Source organism: Pinus tabuliformis, chromosome 7 (assembly GCF_031772625.1).
Source record: "Pinus tabuliformis cultivar Carrire ecotype Pingquan chromosome 7, CPIR1, whole genome shotgun sequence".
Taxonomy (NCBI): domain Eukaryota; kingdom Viridiplantae; phylum Streptophyta; class Pinopsida; order Pinales; family Pinaceae; genus Pinus; species Pinus tabuliformis.
The window spans coordinates 1,541,982,564-1,542,007,500 of NC_142293.1; the positions used below are offsets into that span (position 1 = coordinate 1,541,982,564).

Consider the following 24,937-nt stretch of genomic DNA (forward strand, 5'->3'; position numbering starts at 1 on the left):
GTATTTTCATTTTATTTGTAGAAAATACTTCCTTTTTTTGTGAGCAAGTTCATTTGACTGCCATTTACTTTCAAGAAAATAGTTTTATTAGAAAGAATACTCCTCTTCCAAATTAAAATAGTTTGTTTCCTTCTGCAATTAGATTATTCTTCTACAAATTTTCATTTTAGAATTAGTTAGTTAAATTTAGTTCTAGTGACCTTGTTAAAATTATTCCAAAGATCCTAGTCTGCAATCATATTCCAAGCTCCTATACTTACAACATCATATCTGAAACAATGTTTGAATTAGTTTTTCTAGAATATATAGTGCAAGATAGTTCACAAATAAGATATGAATCCCTATTTGATAATTAAATGCACAATCCTCTAGTTATCTTTTTGAGATAATTAAGAAGGTAATTATAAATCCCACCATACTCTTATCCATATTATCCAAGTAACTAGGCACACAAAAGTATTCTTCTCAAGTGCTACTCTTGGTGCCACTATATAAGTTATGTAGTTAGAATATTGATCTAAAGATATTTTCAAGATATCTACAGGACCTTTTATATACTTGAGAGAAACATAAGTAAAATTTTGTTACATACATTAGCTAATGTAATACTATTCAAATCAATATGAAAAGGGTTACAAAAATTTTCAACCAGATGAAACCTTTTATAGTTCTACATCTATTCAATCCCTACCTCAAATTTACCTAAAAAAATTATAGGTCGCTATGTTCTTTATGGGCATCGAAACATGTTTAAAAATTCTAAAAAGTTTCCAAATGAAATTTATCTCAACCCATTGTTAAATACCCTATATAGTTATTTGGAGAAAGAGCACAAATATTATCCAATTGAATTTTAAAAAGAAATAGAATAGTGAACTCAAGAATAATATGAGCTAAAACAAGATAACATTATTTATAAGAAAGCACGACACACTTCCCTCTTTGAAGTAGATAAGGAAGAAGATAGCCCCATGATACTTCACACTAAAGGAAAAGCTGCCTTTGAGGCCTAAATATTAACTATTGATAAGAAAAATAACGTCAAAAATTCATGTAATAGAACATTTGTGGGATCGAATCCCTCTATTGTCCTTTCAAGATGGCATATAAAAATCATCCTGGCATATTCTAATAGTGTGGAGGTTGAATATTACCATGCATGGATTGGAAGGTCAATCGGCACTAGAGTAGATAAAATAGTGGGGAAATGTACTCCAAATAGTGGGTAAGCTGGCACTGGAGTAGACCAAACAAAATGGTGAGGAAGTAAGTAACAAGATGCAACCCAAAATGAACAATCACAAATATGTCATTTAACATTGATTTAATAAATATGACAAATCCAAAAAATAAATCGAACACGCCAAGGAAATAAAATCAAATCATAATACTTTCAACCAACAAGAAATTGAATTTATAAGATTTAATAATTGAACAAATATTAAAAATAGATACAATTAAAACAAAAGATCTTATAAAAATTGGATATAAATAAATTTCAAACAAATTAATAGAGGAAACACATTTGGAGTATTCACATAAACTATAGTCCTTATAGGAATGGAGATTGAAAGGATAATTCATACAAACTATAGTCCATGTTGGAAGGAACATTTAAAGTAGGATGGGAGGATAAAATCTCGAAGGGTTGGCGTACCTAAAAACGTTTTATATGCCATCACACAAAATTCACAATATACGGCTACACAATATCCTCAACAATGGGTTCATTTGAGAAATCTATAATGTATTGAAATTGTTTCAAAGGGAAAACTAAGATTCCCTTCACTATTGTGTGAGTCAACACTTGGATTTAAGGTCTTTTATGTAGCACAAAGAAAAAAAATAGAAAACTTCATATATGGAAGGTTGGAAAAAAAGTCCAAAATACAATGGAGATATAATCAACGTAGTTTCATATTAATTTCAAATTTATCAAAGTTTAGTAGGAATCGCATATTTTAAGATTAATCTATCTATTTAAGTATATATAGCATGTGTGAACTCCATTTTAAGCATGGAAGATATTTCATATGGAGAAATAAAATGTTCCAACCATATAATTCTTTATCATATTGTAATTATTAATTGTTCAAATTGTATAAATGAATTAAGTCCCTTGAAAATACTCTTGGGCACTTACACAACTTAAACTTGTAATTCCAACAAATTTGTTAATCCCTATATGAGCTTATGTTAACTTAAAATCCCCTTACTAAGCACTAGATATTGGGTGACTACATTTTTATTGTTATATTTTTATGTAGGCTAGAACCCCTCATGGACTCATTTTATTATAATTGTATCATTTGTCTCATATATACTAAGGAGACCTAGTCTTAGGATCATCAAATATTATCTTGTTCATTGTATTTATTCTAAACATAGGTTTCCTCTCAAAGTGGAATGTAACTATTGTTTTTTTATTCTTTTTAAGGAACAAGGATCATAACATTTGGTATCAGAGCTCTTGACCCTAGGGTTTTTCTTCTTCAAACATTCCATCATGAAATTTTCACTATAACTTTTATTTCTGGGAGGTTTCATACTGTGAAACCTAGAAAATATTGAGAATACATGCCCAAAAATATTTGGTCATTATTTCAAATCTTGGTTCACTATATTTGTAGATATATGGTCCAAGGAAGTTATCATTTTTGAATGCTCCTAATTCTGTCACAAAGAGGTCAGTTTGGCATTTTCACTATAATTTTTTTTCTGTGAGGCTTCAAACTGTGAAACTTGGACCATGTTAAGGAGAAATCTTAATGAAAACCTAGTCCAAGTTACAAATATTGGTTCACTATATTTCATAGATATATTCTCTAAGGAAGCTATGGTTTTTGTATGCCCCAGGATTTAGTCTCAAACACATCAATTTAGCATTTGTGCTATAACTTTTTTTATGTAAGTCTTCATAAAGTGAAACTTGGAACATATTAAGGATAACTCTCAAGGAATACCTTGTTCCATTTTCAGAATTTGGTTTGATATACTTTGGGATTTATACTCTATGGAAGTTAGGGTTTGTGAAAAATCAAGAAATAAATTTTAAACATGTCAACTTGGTGTTTTTTCCATATCTTCTTGTCTAGAAAATTTCGGACTGTGAAATATTAAGAAATTTCAGAAGATAGATATATGTACTCAGGTATAGGATCAAAAATTATATTTTGAAAATTAAACACGTGACACTCTATACAAATTTACTCATGGGAAGAGGCAAAAAAAAAAGCAAATTTTGGGAAAGTTACTATAACTTTCAGTTGGCACATCAGATTCAGTTCACACCTATGGAATTACAAAAAATACATATCAAAGTATTACAAAATAAATTTTTAGATCAAGAAGGCATCGAATATATATATATCTTCAGCCATTCTAATATTCTCCAAATTAAGGTATGTAACTTACTAGTGACCTAACTGTTCATTAGAAGATCCCCTTTTTTGTTGTTGTAATAAAGAGGAGGGATATTATTATTTTCCAACATGCCTCTAAAGAAAGCTACTACACCAATTAAATCTATTAAAGGTTCATCCTTGACTCATGAAGAAAGTGAAGACTTAGAATTTATGTTATCTCAATTAGAGAAGAAAGTTAATGAAATGGATGGTAGTATTTTGAAAAAGGTGAATTCCTCATGTTCTCAAGAAAAACTTAAAAGATAAATGGAAATTAAGATGAATGAAAATGAGGAAGAAATAGAAAATAAATGAATGAAAATAATGAAGGAATAAAAAGGAATATTAATGAAAATAAGGAAGGAATACGAAAATCCATGATTGCCATGGAAAATCTTATCCTGGAGAGGCTTCTTGAAAGAGACATGGAGATCCATGGAAATTTTCAACATAAGGAGAAGTTTTCTATGAGAATCAATCTCATATGGGGAGTATTCTAGCACAATTAGAGAGCACAAATTATGAATCATAGAACCATAATCATGAATTTTCAATCCAAGATCCACATCATCAAGGCTTCAAGTTAGCACCATGGAACTACTACATTTTGAAGACTGATATAAGGAAATTTGATAGTAATGATCCTGTAACATGGATATTTTAGATGGTAAAATACTTTGATCTACATCAAGTGGCATCCTTACAAAAGGTAAATATTGCATCCATATTTTTAGAACAAGACCATCATGTATGGTATCAATGACTTTGTGAAAAAATAGGATTATGTTATATCTTGGTCCATTTTTAAATAGGAACTAATAACACATTATGGGGATATTAAGAGAAACACATTATTTATTTACTTGGTATATCTTCAAAAATAAGGTCCAGTTACAAATAGCATTCATCAATTTCAAAAGTTGAGTCTCATGGTAAAGAATATTTTATAGGATAACTTGTTAGACCTATTATGAGTAGTTTAAAGGAAATAATAAAAAATGAGGTGCATCTCTTTGAACCTAAATATCTAGAGCATGCATTCAGTTTGACAAGAAAATTTGAAATTAAAAATATGGGCACTAAAAAATTGGTCACTAATAACTACGAAGAAAATCAAGCTCCCTTTCCTAAATTGATGAGGTTGACTGCTTAGCAGATGAATGAAACAAGATAAGAGGGACTATGTTTCAACTATGACAGTAAGTATAGTAAAGGGCATAAATGCAATGAGAGGAAATTATTCGACATAGACTGTGAAGATAAAAAATATCAAGAAGTGAAAACTTCACAAGATCTAGAGCTAGAAGAAACTACTCCAACAATCACTTTCCATGCATTGATCAACATAATTACTCCAAAAAACCTCAAGATAGAAGGATATATCAAAAGGAAAAGGGTAACAATATTGATTGATTTAGGTAGTACGAATAGCTTCATCAATTACAAGTTCAAAAAACTTCTTAATTGCTTTATGTATCCAACATTAGAATTTCAAGTGAAAATTACAAATGGAGGTACCATAAATATTTTAGGGAAGTGCAATAAGATTAAGTTGAATATGGGGGATTATTCATTGGTTAGTCCCATGATCACAATATAAATGGGTGGTGTTGATGTTGTATTGGGGATATAATGGTTACAATTGTTGGGAACAATAACCCTTAATTTCCATGATATTTTCATAAGAATTTTCTTAGAAGGAAAGGAAAATGAGCTTATAGGTATCCAAGGGAAACTCAACAATGTGATAAGCTCTAATAGCATGAAAGTTTTGCTAAAAAAGGGAACACCAAGGTGTAGTTACACAATTTTGTTCATTAGCTGTTCAAACATCTATATCCTCTTCTCGAGTGGATCTTCAAATTGTTATCAACAAGTATGCTAGGGTATTTAGAGAAATTCCTAAGGGCCTTCCACCTATCAGAGATCATGACCATGATATTCATTTTCAACCTAGAAGTGTACCACTGAAAATTAGGCCTTATAGTTATCCACATGCACAAAAGAATAATTTTGAGTGTATGGTTCAAGAAATGTTAGAGGTAGTCATCATTAGTCCTAGACAAAGTTTTTTCTCTTCACTAGTGGTGATGGTTATCAAAAATCATGTTTCGCATATGTTTCTAGACTATAGACAACTCAAAAAATGACAATCAAATATGAGTTTCCTATTCTTATCATTGATGAATTATTAGATGAATTGCATGGAACAATTTTGTTTACTAAATTGGATCTTCATTCTAGATATCATCAAATCAAAACGAGGCAACAAGACATTCCCAAAATATCCTTTAGAACAAATGAAGGTCATTATGAGTTTTGTCTCATGCCATTTGGATTTACAAATACACCTTCAACATTTCAAATCCTGATGAATTATATTTTCAAACCCTTACTAAGAAAAAAATTGCTAGTATTTTTTGATGACATACTAATTGACATAAAATCTTGGGAAAAACATGTACAACATCTTGACAATGGCTTGACACTATAGGAAGAGCAACAACTATATTCAAAGCCTTCCAAGTGTTCCTTTCAGGTTCAAGTAGTGGAATATTTGGGTTATATTGTGTCATACGATAGTGTTAAGGTGGATCCTAACAAAATCAAATCTAGGAGGGAATGGCCAATCCCAAATTCCTTGAAGAAACTCAAAGGATTCTTATGATTGACAATATATTACCACAAATTTGTTAATACTTATGGTAAAATAGTATCACCTCTAATAAAAATTTTGAATAAGGATTTTCTTGGACTAAATAAGCAACCAAATCATTTGAAGAGCTTAAAGAGGCTATGTGTAAAACTCCCATCTTTGTGACACCTAACTTCACAAAAGTATTCATTATGGAGTGTGATCCCTTTGGCCATGGAATTGATGTAGATTTCATGTAATAAGGAAGGTCCATTTCCTCTGAAAGTGTCAAACTTAAAGGAAAGAACTTACTTAGACCCGTCCATCAAGAAAAAATGTTGGTCATACTACATGCAGTTAAGAAATGGTGTCCATACATAATAGGAAGAAACTTGAAAGTAAAAATAGATGATGATACTTTGAAGTACTTCTTGGAACAAAGACTATATTCAGAAGAGAAAAAAAAATAGGTCACAAATATGTTGGGTTATGACTTTGAAATGATCTAAAAAATAGGAAAACAAATATTGTGGTAGATGTAGTCTCAAGGAAAGAAGAAGACACAAATGGTTTACCATGTGTTATTTCCACTCCACAATCTAACTCGATGGAAGAAGAAAGGATAGAATGACAACACGATGAGAATATATGCAATATCATTTAATAGCTACAAGAGGACCTTGATGCACTAGACAATTTTACATGGAAAAATGATTTGTTATGGTATCAAGGTCACTTATACTTATGTAAGAATTCTCAAACCAAATAGAAGATACTATTGGAATTACACACTTCTCCTATAGGATGGAATTTAGGGTTCTTGAAGACATGCCATAGGATCAAGAAAACAAAATTTGGGAAGGTCTTAAAGCAATTGTACAAAAATTTGTGGCATAATGCATTGTATGCCAACAAAATAAAGTAGAGACTATTAATACCTGAGGGATCCTTCAACTATTAGCCATAACAATCTAGTGCCTAGTAGAAGTTTCAATGAATTTTACTACATGTTTACCCAAATATGAAGGAAAGAGTGTTGTTATGGAAGTGGTAGGTCAACTGACAAAGTATGCCCATTTTTGCTCTCTTTCTCATCCTTTTAAAGAAAGTGTTGTGGGAGAAGCACTCATGGAAGCAATCCAAAAGCTACATGGAATACCAAAGATTATTGTAAGTGGAAAAGATCCCATTTTTGCTCGAATTTTTTGGAATATTTTTTTTTTATGTTTGGTTACTCAATTGGCTCACAACTCATCTTACCATCCTCAATCTTAAGGGAAAACTGAGTCTGTGAATAAATTTTTAGAAGGATATCTATGTTTCTTTGCATCTAATAAACAAACAAAATGGGTCAAATAGTTTTCTTTAGTAGAATGTGGTACGATACATTCTTCCATACTTTATAAAAAAATATCACCATTTATGGCTCCATCACATCACTGTTGAAAGAGACTACAAAAGCTAAAGTAGTAGAGGACCACATCCAACACCAACAAGAGATTCTGAAAATATTGAAGGACAACTTGGTCATGGCACAAATAGGATGAAACAACAAACAGATCAACATCGTAGTGAAAGGGAATTTGAAGTGGTGAATTGGGTATTTGTGAGACTACAACCATATAAACAAATGTCCCTTAAGCAACAAAAGAAGGACAATAGATTAGTTTCAAGGTATTATGTCCCCCATAAGGTGTTGTAGAGGATTGTAAGTATGGCCTACAAATTATAACTGCCTCTATATTCACGTGTAGGTCCAATCTTCAATGTTTCTTACTTAAAGAAGGTAATTAGCGATATGATCATAGTACAAACTCTTCTACCATAAATTGATGAAGAAGGGAAAATAATACTAGAACCATAAATAATTTTGGAAATGAAGACTAAGAAGTTGATAAATTGAACAATTATTGAGCACCTCATCATACAGAAGAACCTATTAGTGGAAGAAGTGACATGGAAAGATAAGTTTTCCATGCAAAAACACCCAAACATATTCAAGTGTTGAGGACATCACTTCTTTGATAGGGAGGGACATGTTAAGCCCTATATAAGCCCATGTTAACCCAAAAGCCCCTTGTTAAGCCCTAGATATTGAGTGATTACATTCCTATTGTTATATTGTTATATTGGCTAGAACCCCTGATCATCTCATTTTACTATAATTGTATCCTTTGTCTCCTATATATACACTAAGAAGACCTATTCTTAGGATCATCAAATATTGTCTTGTTCATTGTATTTATTGTAAAATGAGGTTTCCCCCTCAAAGTGGACTATAATGATTGGTTTCTTATCATTTTTAAGGTGCAATGATCATAATAAAATCCTTATTAGATTTCAGAAAAAAATAAATAAAAAATATGCCTAACAAAGGGTCAAAAGATAGAATATTTAAGCTACATGAAATATTTATGGTCAAGCCTTGAGAGATCAAATATCTTATAGTGTAAAGTTCTTGTATACTTCAAAACTTAAAAAAAGGTTTGCACATTGAGAAATTTAATCTCTCTCTACGTTTGATATATATATATATCATCTTTGAATGTATAAATGGATTCAACACCTTGAAAATCTTCTTGGGCACTTGGATTATGTAAACTACATAATTTAAGTTTGTAATTCCAATAAATCTTTGTTGGATTTAACACAAAATTGACTCAAAAATATACCTTAAAAATAGCGAAAATGTAATTTCCAGTTAAATATAATATATACATATTTGATATTGAAATATTTATTTATGACTTACACTAATATATATATATATATATATATATATATATATGTGTGTGTATAAATGGATTTCTAACTCTTTGAAAATCTCTTTGGGCACTTGGATTATGTAAACTATATAATTTAAGCTTGTAATTACAATAAATCTTTGTTGGATTTATGACAAAATAGACTAAAAAAATATACCAAAAATAGCCAAAATGTAAATTGTTTTCTAGTTAAATATGATATATAGGTAGTTGATATTGAAATATTTTACTTGACATGGAAATTGAATGATTTTATTTATCGACCATATTATCCACACATTGGAATATTTTTCATTTTTGTTATTCATATATTTTTAAATTTGCGGCTATATTTTTAATAATTTTTAAATGCAACATATCAATTTTATGTTAAAAATTGAATTAAATACACATCTCTGTGTTATTACTTTTATTAGGAAATATTTACAGTTATTTTTTCTCTTTTAAGCATTGAAATATTTTATTATGATTAACACACATGCATATTAAAATAAATTAGTTTAGCCCTCGATCGAGGTGTGAGTTGGAGGGAAACCCCATCAAGACTGATTTAATGCCAAGTACGTCGAGGTACACCACCATCGCCCCCCACATGCTCGAGGCGATGGGTGCGGTGGCTCCCTGCATACATAAGGATATCAACACAGTGGAAGGTGGTAGATTTATTATGTTAAGGTTTGAGTTCGGTGGCAAGTGTTCTGAGAGGTTTGTAGGTTGTTTCCGCACCCAAATGATTGTAGTGCAACGATTCTGGAGGAGAGACTCCGCGAACAATGAAGTGCAGCGATTCCAGAAGAGACGGTCGACTCTTCAGCTCCAGGAGAGGGTAATATGGTATGTAAACTTCTTTTTCTCCTCCTCCTCCATGCATCCGAGTGTCTGGTTTTGGGATTGGGTTCTCAATGGAGACAATTTCTCTGCGGGGGGGGTGTAAATTGCGCTGGTGGAAGTGTCTGGCACCGATAGTCTAGCAGCAATATGTTATCCTCACCAGAATAACCTCAGTGTTGTTAGCTATGAAATTCTCCTCTCTCGAATGGGGTTATGTGGGATCTGGGACAGGGGTGTCAACCCTGGGGAATGTTGTTGTCTGGCTTGGTTCGAAGACCAGGGGGTCTGGGATTGGGTCGCTGTCAGTTTTACATTTAGGGTCTACTTTACTGTTTTTTATGGAATTGAATGGAAACCTGGATCCCTGCATAACTGATGGTACCGGCATGGTAATGAATTGGTTTGTTGGATTTCTAGGCTTTGCACCCATGGCCTATGTTGAAGCATCTGCGGGGTCGCTATTGAGGTGTTGTGTCGCCCTAGGTTTGGGAATTGTTATAATGTTGCTGAAGCTGGCTATGCTGGGCTCGTAAATTTTGTTTCTGGTTGTTATGAAAATGGGCCTGGGGGTCAAGAGATTGAATGCCTGGGTGGGTTGGAGGACTTCGATTACCTGCAGGGTCTGTGAGTGGCAGAGAGACGAAGTTTAATTTTAAGTCAATTATGGCTTCTTTCTCCCATGGCAGGTGCATAGTAAGGTAGGCTCTCCTGGGTGCAAATGGATTCTAGGCTCGCACCCTCACCTGCATAGGGATCTGCCAACACCCATTTCATTACCAAGCACCAAGATTGTGTTTTCATGGCAAGGGCAGTGAAGGCTAGGGGCCGAGGTAGGAGGCATCAGGCGGCTGAGCAAGAGGAAGATACTAGTTCCTCTAGTGTGGGACGTGGCAAGAAACCAGTCGCCAACCTCATTAATGAAGAGGCCAATGCATATCGAGAGGGGACCAATGAATAGATTATAAGTTTGATGGAGGAATGGGAAGACGACCTGAACTGTCGAACGAGCGTGACAGATATAGAGATGGAGTATTGGCACACGATGGTGCCGGACCTTGTGTATACTCGAGGGCAGGTGACCTAGTTCAAACAAACCCTGCACCTCTATTGAATTATGAAAAGCCTCCTGGGCAAGGCCCGAGAGCAAATTTCAGTGAGCATGGAAACAACAGTGCAAGACTTCCCTAATTACAAACAAGATTTCCAGAAGCTACAATTCCAAATGCAAAATTTGGATGGACTCCTCGACCACATCGAGAAACACTTCCCATGTCTTTTCTCACAGAGAGTAATGCATGGTTCCAGTGCCAAGAATCTGGCTCCATTTGAATCCACCTCTACTGAGCCAGATGATTAATGATGTTAGCTAGTTTTTAATTTTTTATTAGTACATATGTAGACAAATTTTACTTTTCAGTTTGAAGTCATATATGTTCATAGGAAAATAGAGTATGGGCAAGGACATGATATACAAACTTATACAGCTTGGGTAGAAAGACTTATCACCTTTTTCTATTGGATGGCTTATCATGCAGTTAAGTGGCTAACAACTTGGTTTCGCACTAGGCAAGTTGAGGCCACCTAACCAGTTTTATGTGGTTGTAACTTGCTTATATATTAATGAAAATGGAAGAATCTACCAAGCTTACAAAATAAATAGTTCACACATATTCAAATAATAGTTTATTTATGTCATTAGTAGAAATATTTTTTAAAGTATAAAAATTATATAATTTTCTTGGATTCAAAAGTGAAAAGTAAGATTTTTTCACTTTTTAAATACTTTATATCTCTTTAAATCTCATATAAAATAATGTTACTTCTCATGAACATTTAGCATATTTTATCATGTCTTCGTCTCCCTAGATTTAAACCCACGTATCTAGGAAAACAAGTTCACAAAACCACTAGAGCTAACATAATTTGACATAACAATTAAGAAATATTAAATATCAATTTTATATTAAAAATTGAATAAATTGCTATGAAGTAGTTGAAAATAAAGGAGGTGTAATTCTTTCCAATCAACTTGAAGTTGACAAAAATAGAAATATTCACTTAAAAAAACAATGTATATATAACAATTTCATATTAAGAATTCAATAATTTACACATGTCATTGTTATAAAGTGATGAATTTTTTTATTCTTTGTTAATTTTCCTTTTTATATGTGTCAAATTATTGTACCAAAAGGCACATCATACAACCAGCATGAGGGAGAATTCATTTTTTTTATTTTTAATTATTTTTTCTTTCTAGATATGTCAAATTGTTTCCCTGAGAGATTGCATTCTAGTATGAATAAGGTGTAATTTCTTTCATGCTCAAAACAATGTAGATATAGAAAAAACCAAAAATAAATTGAAATATATTAAAAACAATTTCATGTTAAGAAATGAATGAATCACAGATCTCTTTATTATGAAGTAACTGAATTTTTGTATTCATAATTATTTTTTCTAATGGCAGCTACAAGGAAAAAAAATTAAAAATTAAAAATAAACATACTTATTTATTGAAATATATTAAAAATAAAATAAAAAACAACTACCATAAATAAAATAATTGTCAACTATGTATATATCATATAAAGCAATTGAAAAAAAAAACATATAGTTAAAACATTTTATTAGTTTATTAGTGTGTTGTTCAAAATGAAAGATGTGTGTAATTTCACACATGGTCACACATAGTTTATACATGATATATACACAAAGATACATATATAAAAAAGAAATTAGTCTAGATCCATCCAATTTTATCAAAAACCTTTAGGGATTTCCATTATAAAATAAGTTTGCAGTTAGAGAAAGGACTTGATAAATAACAAATTAAGATAGATTTAAGTTAATTTTATTTAAGATGAATATTCAAATATTTTATTTATAATTAATTTTTTACTTGTTTTTATATATGTAATTGATATTAAAATATATTAATTAACATTGATATTTAAATATTTTATTTTAATATAAAAGAATATTTTTCTTAAGTGGAAAATTTTATGATAACTCAGTTAATTGCAAAGACAATCATTTTTGGCTGCTATGTGCCAATACAAGTTGAGTCATCACTATAAAGAAAATCACACCTCTTAGAATGATTTGTTGGTGATGTATTAAAGAGCAAGTTTTCACTTAGGTTAGATACCTCTGGATCTTAGATGCCAGGAAACCTGGTTTTTAATCAATATCATATATATAGACATATTGATCATGTATAATATTTCCATATATATTTTTATTTTATTTTAAAAGAGAGATAGATCTTTCATATTTAGCTCCAGACTAGAGCTTTTTATGCAAATATAAACCTGAGAGTTTTTATGGTCTCTTCTCAGATAACACGTTTACACTTTACAGGTTTGCATGTAGATTAATTTGTTATAGTAATGTTCTCTGCAGGCTTATTTCTTTTCATTTGAAATGAATCGATTTTCTGAGACAACGATGGATTTATTCCATAAATCGGAAGTTGTCCATTGTTTAGAAGTAAAAATAATCACGAAAGTGTCTTACATTTAGTTGTAAATTTAGTAATAGAGATTTGTATTATATTTTGCTCAAAACATTTGTTTCCTTCCTATACCAATCAATATCTACAAAACTTCAACTCCAAGTACCGTACTCGCCTGCTTACGATATTTATTTACCCCAATTCCCATCAAACTCTGCTAATTTATTAACATTTATAACAGATAATTCCAGAGCGCATTACATTAATGTAAAAATTCAGAACACGGCCTACTCAGAAATGGCTAGGTTAAACGGCAATAGCTTTACAACCGAGTATTGTTGAGATTTTCTGTTTGAGCAAAACAGGAAAAATCTCAGCTGATGACAACAATAGGGATTCAGTTCCTAGATTAGCTCCAGGTTGTTGGGAGGGAGTTAATGCCTCCTATATTTGATGTGAGGGAGTTATGAGGCTGTTAGATTCTCTAGGCTATATAACAGTCAACCATTCGGATGTTTGCTAAGTGAGTGTAAGAGAGTGTGAGGATTTCATGATGTAATCTCCTAATTTGATTAATAAACTCCTGATGCCTATGTTTGGTGGACGTAGCCCAGATTGGTTGGGTGAACCACGTTAAAAGCTGTGTCTTATGTGCTTGATTTTTCCTGCTGTGTTATTTGTTATTTAAATTGTTGTGCCTCTGAATTCCAACAATTGGTATCAGAGCATGTTGGAGGTGCTGCCTGGAGCGCTGGTTGTGCTGGAGCTGCACTGTTTGGAGGTAGAGCGCAGGTGTTGCTGGAGCGCTGCTGTTGCTGGCGTGGAGAATTTTTTCTCTGGTTGCTGGAGCTGTTGGTGCGTATTAAATTGTTGTTGCTGGTAGCATAAAGGTGAAGATGCACGATCTGCTCGTTCAACAAGGTGTGGCGAAAGCACTGTTGGGGAAAAACAAAAGACCTCCTTCCATGACGGAGGATGATTGGGATGAGATGGACGATAGAGCTCTAAGCGCAATTCGGTTATGTCTGGCGGACGATGTTCTGTTCAACATTGTGTCAGAGAAAACCACCGCAGGCCGATGGACGAAGCTTGAGAAGCTCTATATGACGAAATCTTTGACAAATCGAATTCTCCTGAAACGGCAGCTTTACAGTTTGCGGATGAAAGAAGGTACCTCAATTGCTGATCACCTGAATGTTTTTAATACCTTGTTGGTGCAATTAAACAGTCTAGATGTGAAATTTGATTCAGAGGATAAGGCAATAACTCTATTATGTTCTTTGCCTGAATCCTGGGATCACTTTGTTACTTCCATAAGTTTTAGTACATCAGAAATTCTTGAGTTTGATGATGTTGTTGGAGCCTTGTTGGCTGAGGAGACGAGGAAGAGGTCGAATGCAGACACCTCTACATCAGAGGTAATGATGGCCAGAGGGCGCTCACGAGAGAGACACTCCGGGGGAAAGCATAGCGACTCTCGTTCAAAGTCCAAAGGAAAGAAGCCAAAGATGAAGTGATGGCATTGTGGCAAGGCTGGACATCTGAAAAAGGATTGCTGGAAGCGAAAGCAGGCTGCTAAAGAAGGCTCTTCGACAGAGAAGAAGGAAGCCAACACCACAGATACAGGTTCAGTATCTGGTTCAGGTATGAGTGATGAGGTATTGTCAGTTAATATTTCAAAACATGATCAACATTGGTTGTTAGATTCCGGGGCATCTAACCACATGTGTATTCATAAAGATTGGTTTAAAACATATAAATCAGTTGATGATGGAGTCGTGTACATGGGTAATGATGTTACTTGCAGTATTGTTGGAATAGGAAGTGTACAACTACAAATGTTTGATGGCACAACCAAAATATTAACTGATGTGAGGCATGTACCAGATTTAAGAAAAAAATTGATTTCATTAGGAGCACTTGATTCAAATGGATATAAAATTGTAATTCAAGGTGGAGTAATGAAAATTTACAAAGGCATCTTACTAGTTATGAAAGCTAAGAAAGTAGGAAATCTATTCCAGTTAGAAGGTAGAACTGGGTCAGATCATGTGTCTGTGTCTGAACATGACAATAGTTCCATTCACTTATGGCATCAAAGATTGGGGCATATGAGTGAAAGAGGATTGAAAATTTTGGCTGACCCAAAGTTACTTCCTAATCTAAGATCTGGAAAATTGGATTTCTGTAAACATTGCTTGTTTGGAAAACAAAGTAAACAAAAGTTTAAAACAGGCAAACATACTAGTAAAGGAATACTTGATTATATCCATTCAGATGTGTGGGGTCCAGCTCCTACAACTTCATATGGTGGTTCGTCTTATTTTGTATCATTCATTGATGACTTTTCTCGGAAAGTGTGGGTCTACATGTTGAAACGGAAGTCTGATGTTTTTTCAGTTTTCAAGCAGTTTAGAGCATTGGTAGAAAACAGCATTGGTAGAACTATAAAATGTTTAAGAACTGACAATGGTGGTGAGTTTTCCTCCAAGGAGTTTGACAGCTATTGCAAGGATGCAGGGATCGAGAGACATAAGACCATGGTTTATACTCCTCAGCAGAATGGAGTTGCTGAACGCATGAACAGGACTCTTCTAGAGAGAGCAAGGTGTATGCTGAGTAACGCCGGGTTGCCGAAGGAGTTGTGGACGGAAGCAGTGGCAACCACTTGTTATGTGATAAACCGATCTCCATCAACGGCAATAGACTGCAAGGTTCCGCAAGAGGTATGGACAGGACACCCTTGTGACTATTCTAAACTCAGAGTGTTTGGTTGTGATGCATATGCTCTAGTGCCTAAACATCAGCGAACTAAATTAGATCCGAAATCGAAAAGGTATATCTTCGTTGGGTATGGTGATGGAACAAAGGGATTTAGATTGTGGGATCCTACTACCCGCAAAATCATCATCAACAGAGATGTAAAGTTTAATGAATCCTCTCTTGTACAGTTAGATGTAGATAGAAGATTGAAACAGGATGATGTATCTGATTTCCAGCATATTCAGTTTGACAGCATTTCTAATGATAGTCATAACGACCATAGTTCAGATTCTAGTCATGAACAGGTTTCAAAATCAGATTATGAACAGGGTTCAGATGGAGGACATGAACAGGTCTCAGATGGCGATCATGAAGAAATTCCTACAGTTGATAGACAACCAATTGTGGAAGCACCAGAAACATTCTTAAGGAGGTCTACAAGGATCAAACGCCGTCCGAGAAGGTATGATGATCATGTTACTTCAGTTGTTTTGATCGCTAATGATGATGAACCTTTGTGTTATCAGGAAGCTGTAGAAGGTTCAAATAGTGACAAATGGAAAGCAGCCATGAAGGAAGAAATGATGGCCTTAGGTAAGAATGGTACATGGGATCTGGTTGAGCTTCCGAAAGGCAGGAAAACTGTGGGGTGCAAATGGGTCTTCAAGCTGAAACGGGGTGTGAATGATACGGAAGACAGGTACAAAGCGAGACTGGTTGCAAAAGGGTTTTCTCAGAAAGCTGGCATAGACTTTCATGAGATATTTTCACCAGTGGTTAAAATTGTTTCAATTAGAATTGTGTTAGCATTAGTAGCTTTGTTTGATTTGGAGTTGCAGCAGTTAGATGTTAAGACTGCATTTCTACATGGTGATTTAGATGAGGAAATATATATGGAACAACCGGAAGGGTTTGTTCAGCATCGCAATGCGAAATTTGTCTGCAGGCTCAAGAAGTCATTATATGGCCTGAAGCAGTCGCCTCGGCAGTGGTATAAGAAGTTTGATTCTTTCATGTTGAGTCAGAAATATGTAAGAAGTGAATATGATCATTGTGTTTACTTTAAGCAGTTAAATAATGGCATGTTCATTATCTTAGTGTTGTATGTTGATGATATGCTTTTAGCAAGCAAAAGCATTGAAGAAATCAACAGGTTGAAGACTCAGATGGCAAGGACGTTTGATATGAAAGATCTAGGAGCGGCAAGACAGATTTTGGGCATGGAGATTTTCAGAGACAGGGGCAATGGTAAGCTGTGGCTATCACAACAGAAGTATGTTGAGAAAATACTTTTGAGGTTTGGTATGAACAATGTGAAGCCTGTGTCAGTCCCTTTAGCTTCCCATTTTAAGCTTTCTTCGAGTTTATGTCCTAATACAGATGAAGAAAAGGATTATATGTCTTGAATTCCTTATGCCAATGTAGTAGGATGTTTGATGTATGCGATGGTGTGTACGCGACCAGATATTTCTCATGCAGTTGGGGTTGTCAGCAGGTACATGGCAAATCCGGGTAAAGAACACTGGTCAGCAATAAAATGGGTGCTTCGGTACTTGAGAGGCACAAGTAGTTATTGTATCTCTTACAATAAGAGTAGTGAATTTGTTTGCGGATATGTTGATTCCGATTTTGCAGGTGATTTGGATAAGAGAAGGTCAACTTCAGGGTATGTCTTTACTCTTGCAGGTGGAGCTATCAGCTGGATGTCAAAGCTACAGAACATTGTTGCTTTGTCCACTACTAAAGCAGAATACATTGCTGCTTCTCATGCTTGCAAAGAGGCGGTTTGGTTGAAAGGTTTGCTTGGTGAGTTTGGTAGGTTACAGGATAACATCAGGTTACTTTGTGACAGTCAAAGTGCAATACATTTGGCTAAGAATCCGGCCTATCATAGTAAGTCAAAGCATATTACAATCAAATATCATTTTGTAAGACAGGTTATCACTGAAAGGGGAGTTTCTCTTGAAAAGGTGCATACAAAGGAGAACTGTGCAGACATGTTCACGAAACCAGTTTTGTTGGAGAAGCTACGCTGGTGTTTGGCTTCTCTTGGCTTGCAGAAAAGATAAAATAATAATAACAGGGCATCAGGCGAATTATTGTCAAGGTGGAGATTGTTGAGATTTTCTGTTTGAGCAAAATAGGAAAAATCTCAGCTGATGACAACAATAGGGATTCAGTTCCTAGATTAGCTCCAGGTTGTTGGGAGGGAGTTAATGCCTCCTATATTTGATGTGAGGGAGTTATGAGGCTGTTAGATTCTCTAGGCTATATAACAGGCAACCATTCGGATGTTTGCTAAGTGAGTGTAAGAAAGTGTGAGGATTTCATGATGTAATCTCCTAATTTGATTAATAAACTCCTGATGCCTATGTTTGGTGGACGTAGCCCAGATTGGTTGGGTGAACCACGTTAAAAGCTGTGTCTTATGTGCTTGATTTTTCCTGCTGTGTTATCTGTTATTTAAATTGCTGTGCCTCTGAATTCCAATAAGTATTCCTTATCTACAGTTTGTTTCAAGGAGTGTATGTTAATACTGTGGGTAGCCATGATCTTCTTCACTAAGTTTGTCAAGAATAGCAATCACTCCAAAAACGAATGCTTGATCAACTCCTGCTCCCACTGCAACGCTGTATATGTCCTTCGAATCCGTAAATGCAGTATTCACAAACACCTGCAAACCATTCAATATTTGGATCATTTATCTGAATAATAAGCAGAAAGCAAGAGAAAGATAATGGGCCCACCTCTGCAGCAATTGCACCGGAATGATCGTAGATGCCACAGTCTCGTTCAGTGAAACTACCCACAACCTTGTAGTCCCACCCCCTTTTATTCTTCTCTGAATTTGTGAGGGAGACCTTAATGGGGTCGTCCTTCTGGCAACAACTCACGGCCGAAGCGATGACCTTAAAAATGGGTTTCTGGTGCTCATCTATAATCTCGTCCTTCACGAACCCTTTCCATTGAGTTCGAAAGCAGAGCACCTCCACAAGACCCACCTGGAAATGGCATACATACATCCTTATTACTTTCACAATTATTATAAATTTTGAAAATGAACTTGGTGTTTTCCAGTCATATAACCTTGCGTTTCAGGGCGAGTATGGAATTCCCTTCATCGTCTTTGAGAACAGCTTCGTTTTTAAACATTGGACCGCATCCCTCCACTCTGAAAACTTCGTTGCCTCCGCAATTAGTGACCACAAAGCCGCCACCATTAACAACACACGGCCTCTTCCTCACAATGAATTGGGTTTGTGAAATGGAGCAGAACTGTTTGCTAACCACAGGAAGAATAATCACAGGAGCAGAACTGTTTCTATTCATCTTTTCTTGTTTTTCAGTCCCCGGCTGCTTATCACATTCATATAGCCCCTGCTCTTGACAGCTTTGAAGTCATGGGGATTAAATAGACGCCGTCATACTCCATTTTCTACTACAAATCTACTTTGGAAACTTAGAAGTTAAGTTACCTTTGAACTATAAAATTCTATATAAGTTTTCATTGCGCAATGAGATCGCTGGGATATTGCGTATAGACAGTTATTGCGTACTGCTTACATGTTTCTTTATACATATCGTTGTGTTCTATCTTTTTATGTAAAAGAGACACAAGAATCTTGCAACTCTAGACTTATCGCACAAGTTTTTTGACTCTGCTCCCAAATTGGGAAACAAGACCTGTAAGGCACCGAGATTACGTAATACTGAACTTTCAGTGGCTTTCAAATCAATCCCGTCTCTAGACGAAAATCAATTTATATTACGCACACCCTTTAACTTTGTCAAGAGCGGCATTTTCACTCAATATTTTAAAGCAAATTATTGGAAAAAAAAAACGCAGTTAGAAAGTAGTACACAGAAAACTTTGATCATGATTTGAAAGTGCCGGAGACCAGACAAAAGTATAATGCCAACTGCACGAAAGAAATTTATTCATTAAGCGTGATTAAATTTTAAAATGATCCTCTTTTATATATAGATATATATATTTCACCCCCTCAACTTTCTCAAGAGCGTCATTTTCGCTCAACAATTATTGGAAAAAGGGCGGTTAAAAAATAAGATAAGATCTTGATCTTGATCATGGATTTGACAGTGCGTTGGACAAATCAAAAGTGTAATTCCAACTGCAAGAAAGGTTGATCACGGATTTGACAGTGCATTGGACAAGTCAAAAGTGTAATTCCAACTACAAGAAAGGTTCAGAATTTATCCATTAATCATGAATAAATTTTAAAATTATATATATATATAAAAGATTAGAGGAGTTATTTTATATTACTGCATGAAAGAAACCGATTTTAACATAGATAGAGTTGTCTGGAGCCCTAAATCGATAACACAAACAAAATTTTCAAATTGCCCTTATTGTATTTGACCTATAGGTGAGTTTAAATCAAAGATAGGGCTTAATATAGACAAGAAGACATGTACATATAGACAAAAATACATTTGTGACCAATCGAAGAACAAAAAAGAGGCGAAGTGTGTTGTCATGTTGATGAGTGTTGAGCTTGAGTTAAAGAAGTAAAGTCCACCGCCATGGCTGGTTGTAGAAGGGTGGTACCAAAAAATTTCTTGTAGAGTTGATTGAATCCATGTTGTCTATTTTGTTCTCTTTATGTCCCTATAATATTAGTGTAACTCCCATATTATTATTGTTGTGGTCCATAAAAGTCCACTATTGTTATTGTTGATCCCTTACATTATTATTGTTATGTAGGCCCTAATTGTATTTTGACCCTTTAGACTCCTATATATACCAAGGAGGTCTTGTCATTTGAATCATCCAATAATTGTTAATTTATGTAATGTTAAGGGAGGTTCCCCCCATGAAATGACTTATTATCTAATCATCGATATATCTTTTCTTATGTTTCTATGCTATCTTTAATCTCGATACATAACATTCGGTATCAAACTTCTTGATCCTAAGGTTTTTCTTCTTCAAACAAATCATTATGGGATTTTCACTATAAAAAAGATATCTATGAAGTTTCAGACCGCGAAATTATTACCACGTGGAGGCAAAAGCTGGATGAATATCTGGGTACAATTTCAGACCTTGGTTTGCTATACTTTTAGAGATATGGTCCAAGGAAGTTATGGTTTTTGTATGCTCCATAATTCAATCTCAAATAGGTGTCTGAGGTAAAATCGTCATAACTTTCTCTTCGAGTATCAAATTTGAATTTCATGAGAAGTGACTAAAAGTGAATGGATGGGGATGCTTGGAGTGAAATCCTTTTACTCGAAAGATTTAGAGTGAGGATAGCAAGAAGAGCTGCGGATCTTCATTTTCTTAAAAACTTTCCTTCTAAGCAGCTCTTCTTTTATCATCATTCACAAGTCCTGATGATGGATCCCAGCTGGGATTTGAAACGTTGGCATAAAAATGTTCATACTGTGGATTCTCCGGTAAATGAGTCAAAAGATACAAACCACAGATCTCTTAAATCCGAACTGTAGTTGTTTGTGTACGAGTTACAAGGCTGAAAGTTGAAACAATGACATGTGGCATCATGTACAAGTTCGCTCTACTGAACCAATCCGTTATCAAGTCTTCATGGGAGATTTAACATAACTTTATCTTGAAGAATGCAATCTCGATTTGACTCGTGGCGTTGAAAAGAAGACACAGATAGCTACCTCAAAACATAATTTTAGAGCTTGGAAGGATGAAATCACTGAGATCCAATAGTTTCAAGGTCATCCAGATCAATAATCTCTAAATCAAGCTCTTAAAAGGTGTGTATTTTTAAATTTTCATAACGTTTGTTGAAAATTGAGTTTGCATTGCCCACGAGGCTTTGGATTGACAGTGAATGGGTGCACTGTTAAGGCACTCCTTGCGATAGGTCACTAGTTCAAATCCCCCATGGGTGCTTACCTATCAAAAAAAAAAAACAGTTTGAATTGATTCAAAGGGCATATATAGATATCATTAATTGGTTTCAAATGTCTCCCAAACAAAAGAATGCTACACCCATTAAGCACTAAGAAATCCCTACTATGACACATGTAGAAGAAGAAGAAATGCAACATGATATATAAAAGTTACGAGACCAAGTGCAACCAAGATAAACTAAAGATGAACTTAAAGTGATGATGAATGGTTTAAGAGCAAGCATAAAAGAAGACATGAAAGGGGACATGGAAGGTTTAAAAATAGATAAAAAAGTGAACATAAAATGTGACATGGAAGGTTTGACGAAGTTGCTACAAGAAGGGCTTCCCAGTGGTGACAAGTTATTCCTAGTGGAAGTATCTTTCATAGGAAAACAACCATATTCTAAGTCCTCATAGTCCAGGTGCTCCTAGAGTTCAATGTTTTGGGTATTTCATGCTAGATTTGATTTTTTTTAGCTGTCTATGTCATAAGAGTGGCTAGTTCATGAGAAGATTGTTATAGATCATGGAACTTGTACATTTCGTTACTGAAGTTGAGAATAACTTCAACAATAATTGACTAATTTTTCTTCAAATATTTAACAATGAAATGGTCCAACCAAAACCCAACAGTATCACTAGTTTGTGTCAATTATGAAACTCACAACACACTTGCACTCAAACTAGCCACATGATAGACATTTAGAATTTTACCATGTTGACAAGGGACATCACCATGACTAGCAATTGTTAAGATAAAATTTATCTATGAAGTAAATATTTTTTTCAATAGTTTTAACTAGGGATGAAAATAGATAAGCATCCTTTTCCATATGATTGATATAACTAGAATCAGTGACCCACTCATTCTATGTGGTATGAGCACGCAGAGCTTGCATTATGATTAAGCAAGTGAATTTGTTTCTAGATCAATTAGTTGGGCATTCCATTTCAAGTGATTTGACACCATGTTGGGGTATGCTATGAAACCAGAAACCAAAGAATAGAGAATAGAAACTCAATATAATAATATATTTATAAAAGAGAGAAAATAATAATCCAAGAAGATGGGTGGTTTCAAGAGACATCACTATATCATTAAAGAACAACACATTATGTTCAGAACATCATAATACATAATTAGTAAGATCTCAATATAAATGTATGATTCTCATCATCATATTACTTCTCTATTACACCATATTCAACCCACATGGTCCTTTATTTATAAGTACCAAATCTAACCGATCTCCTTGAATTATGAAGGATTTGTTCCAATCACAAGGCTTATTCATTATAATTATTTCTGACAAATGCACGTTATCTCATCAACAACATTTATGTCAATTTCTTGACTGCTCAAGTTGATCCAAAGATCTAGTTGATTCCTTCAACTATTTAGTCAATGTTCCCATTTTTCAACTATTGTTTTCTGGCAGGTTACTCTACCAATTCGGCAACCACTCAGTTGACTATCACACAAGGTGATAATTTTACTAACTCACTAGTGTTAGTTCACCCTTTAACTAACAATCTTCAAAAGCTCAAGAGATTTGATGAACCAATGTAACTTTAGGTTCCAACATGTTCTCCTCCAAGGTTTAGATTCATTTTATTGAATAGAATAATTATGTTCATCAATAGGGTTTTCTTAGAAATTTTCACTTTCTTCTTTAGAATTTGAGGATTGTAAAATATAGGGTTTATATCTACACTAGCTATGGATTCAATGTTGGGAGTTTTTTTTCTATTATATTGAACGCTACTTTTTCTTTATGATTCCTTGGTTTTGGGTTCTTAAGTTAGGTTTCCTGAGGATCCCTCTCTTCCTCCTCTTCCTACTTGGATGGCAATATTGTTGGTGGCTCCTACTACAACATGAAAATAATTTATTTTTTTCCTTTAGTTCTGACTCTTCTGATGCATCTAGTATGACCTAACACATGGCACCTTAATAAAAGGATATCAAATGGGTAGTTTATAATATCTTGAGGTCTCTTTTAATCTAGTACCTTTCCAAAATTGATGGAAATCTTAATCCTTTGAGTGTCTCCCAATTAATGGTGCCAAAAATGATAGTGTTTTTGTTTACTTCCCTATTGTTATAAATTAAGTCAATTACTAAAGATAAAAATTATCAAATTAGGGTCATTTAAACTTGTAATGCACTTAGTGCAGTATACACAATAAAATGATTTGAATAATCTATTTTTTTTTTTAAGAACTAGTCTTGCTTTCACATAATCATAAGAATACAAGCAATTCTAATTTAAATCCAAAATGAAATGTAAATATTATGATAAAAATACAAAAAACAATTAATATCACTTAGTGGAACCTCTCATGTCAAAGTCATTAGGAACTAGACCTATTATTTCAACATATAGCTCTAAATACTAGCCTTAACCAAGAATAAAGTGATTCTATAGCACACCAATTCTATAACAAATGTAATAGATAGGAAAGATAAAACTGGAAATTAAATGATAACCAAAGCTAATGCAGGAAGGAAATAAATCATTATACATATATGTATATTGGCATAGAATAATACCTCAAGTGGGCTCTACCTAAGGCATGGCCAATTCATTATCTAGAAAATCACCAAAATGCGCTCAACTTGCAACCATACAAAAAAATATTCTATTTGTTATATAAATTTTACAAGAAATTTTTTGAAAAAACTATTGTCTAAGCACACATTTGTTACTCATTCTATGGAAGGTGACTTCATAATATATGGAAAATTTTCATCTTCTTGTTACATAAATGGAGTGGCAAGAACCATCCAATTTATGGCATATAGCTTTTCATTGCAACAACTAACAAAGTGATGTGATCTCTGGTTATATCATGCACACCAAATGAAATTAAGAAAAAAAACCTTTTGTTGGTTCAATCTATTGAAGCATTGAATACTTTCTATATACCATCAAGAGGAAGGGAAAAATCTACTATTGGAAGTTGTGTTTTGTTGGATCATGCATTTGAAGGCCATTACAATGCCATATTAGGTTAATTATACTACCATTAGTTGGTTAAACAATGTCATGTCTTATACTTAGTCATGACCATCTGTGTACATATATTGTGCGGAAGTGGGAACACACTAATGAAAAACCATAGAATATATTAATCCAAGAACTTCTATGATGATGTGGAATATGCTTGGTATCAAAAGCACCTA

At 34.0% G+C, this 24,937-nt stretch overlaps 1 pseudogene across 1 annotated transcript; it reads right to left on the minus strand.

Moving 5' to 3' along the window:
* Nucleotides 1-18,385: 18,385 nt before the first annotated feature.
* Nucleotides 18,386-19,196, minus strand: LOC149253771 (protein LURP-one-related 6 pseudogene; annotated as a pseudogene). The gene is made up of 3 exons (XR_016265478.1): nt 18,943-19,196; nt 18,603-18,857; nt 18,386-18,529 (listed from the first exon to the last, which is right to left on the minus strand). The product of XR_016265478.1 is annotated as a protein LURP-one-related 6 pseudogene (transcript).
* Between the last annotated feature and the right edge of the window lie 5,741 nt (nt 19,197-24,937).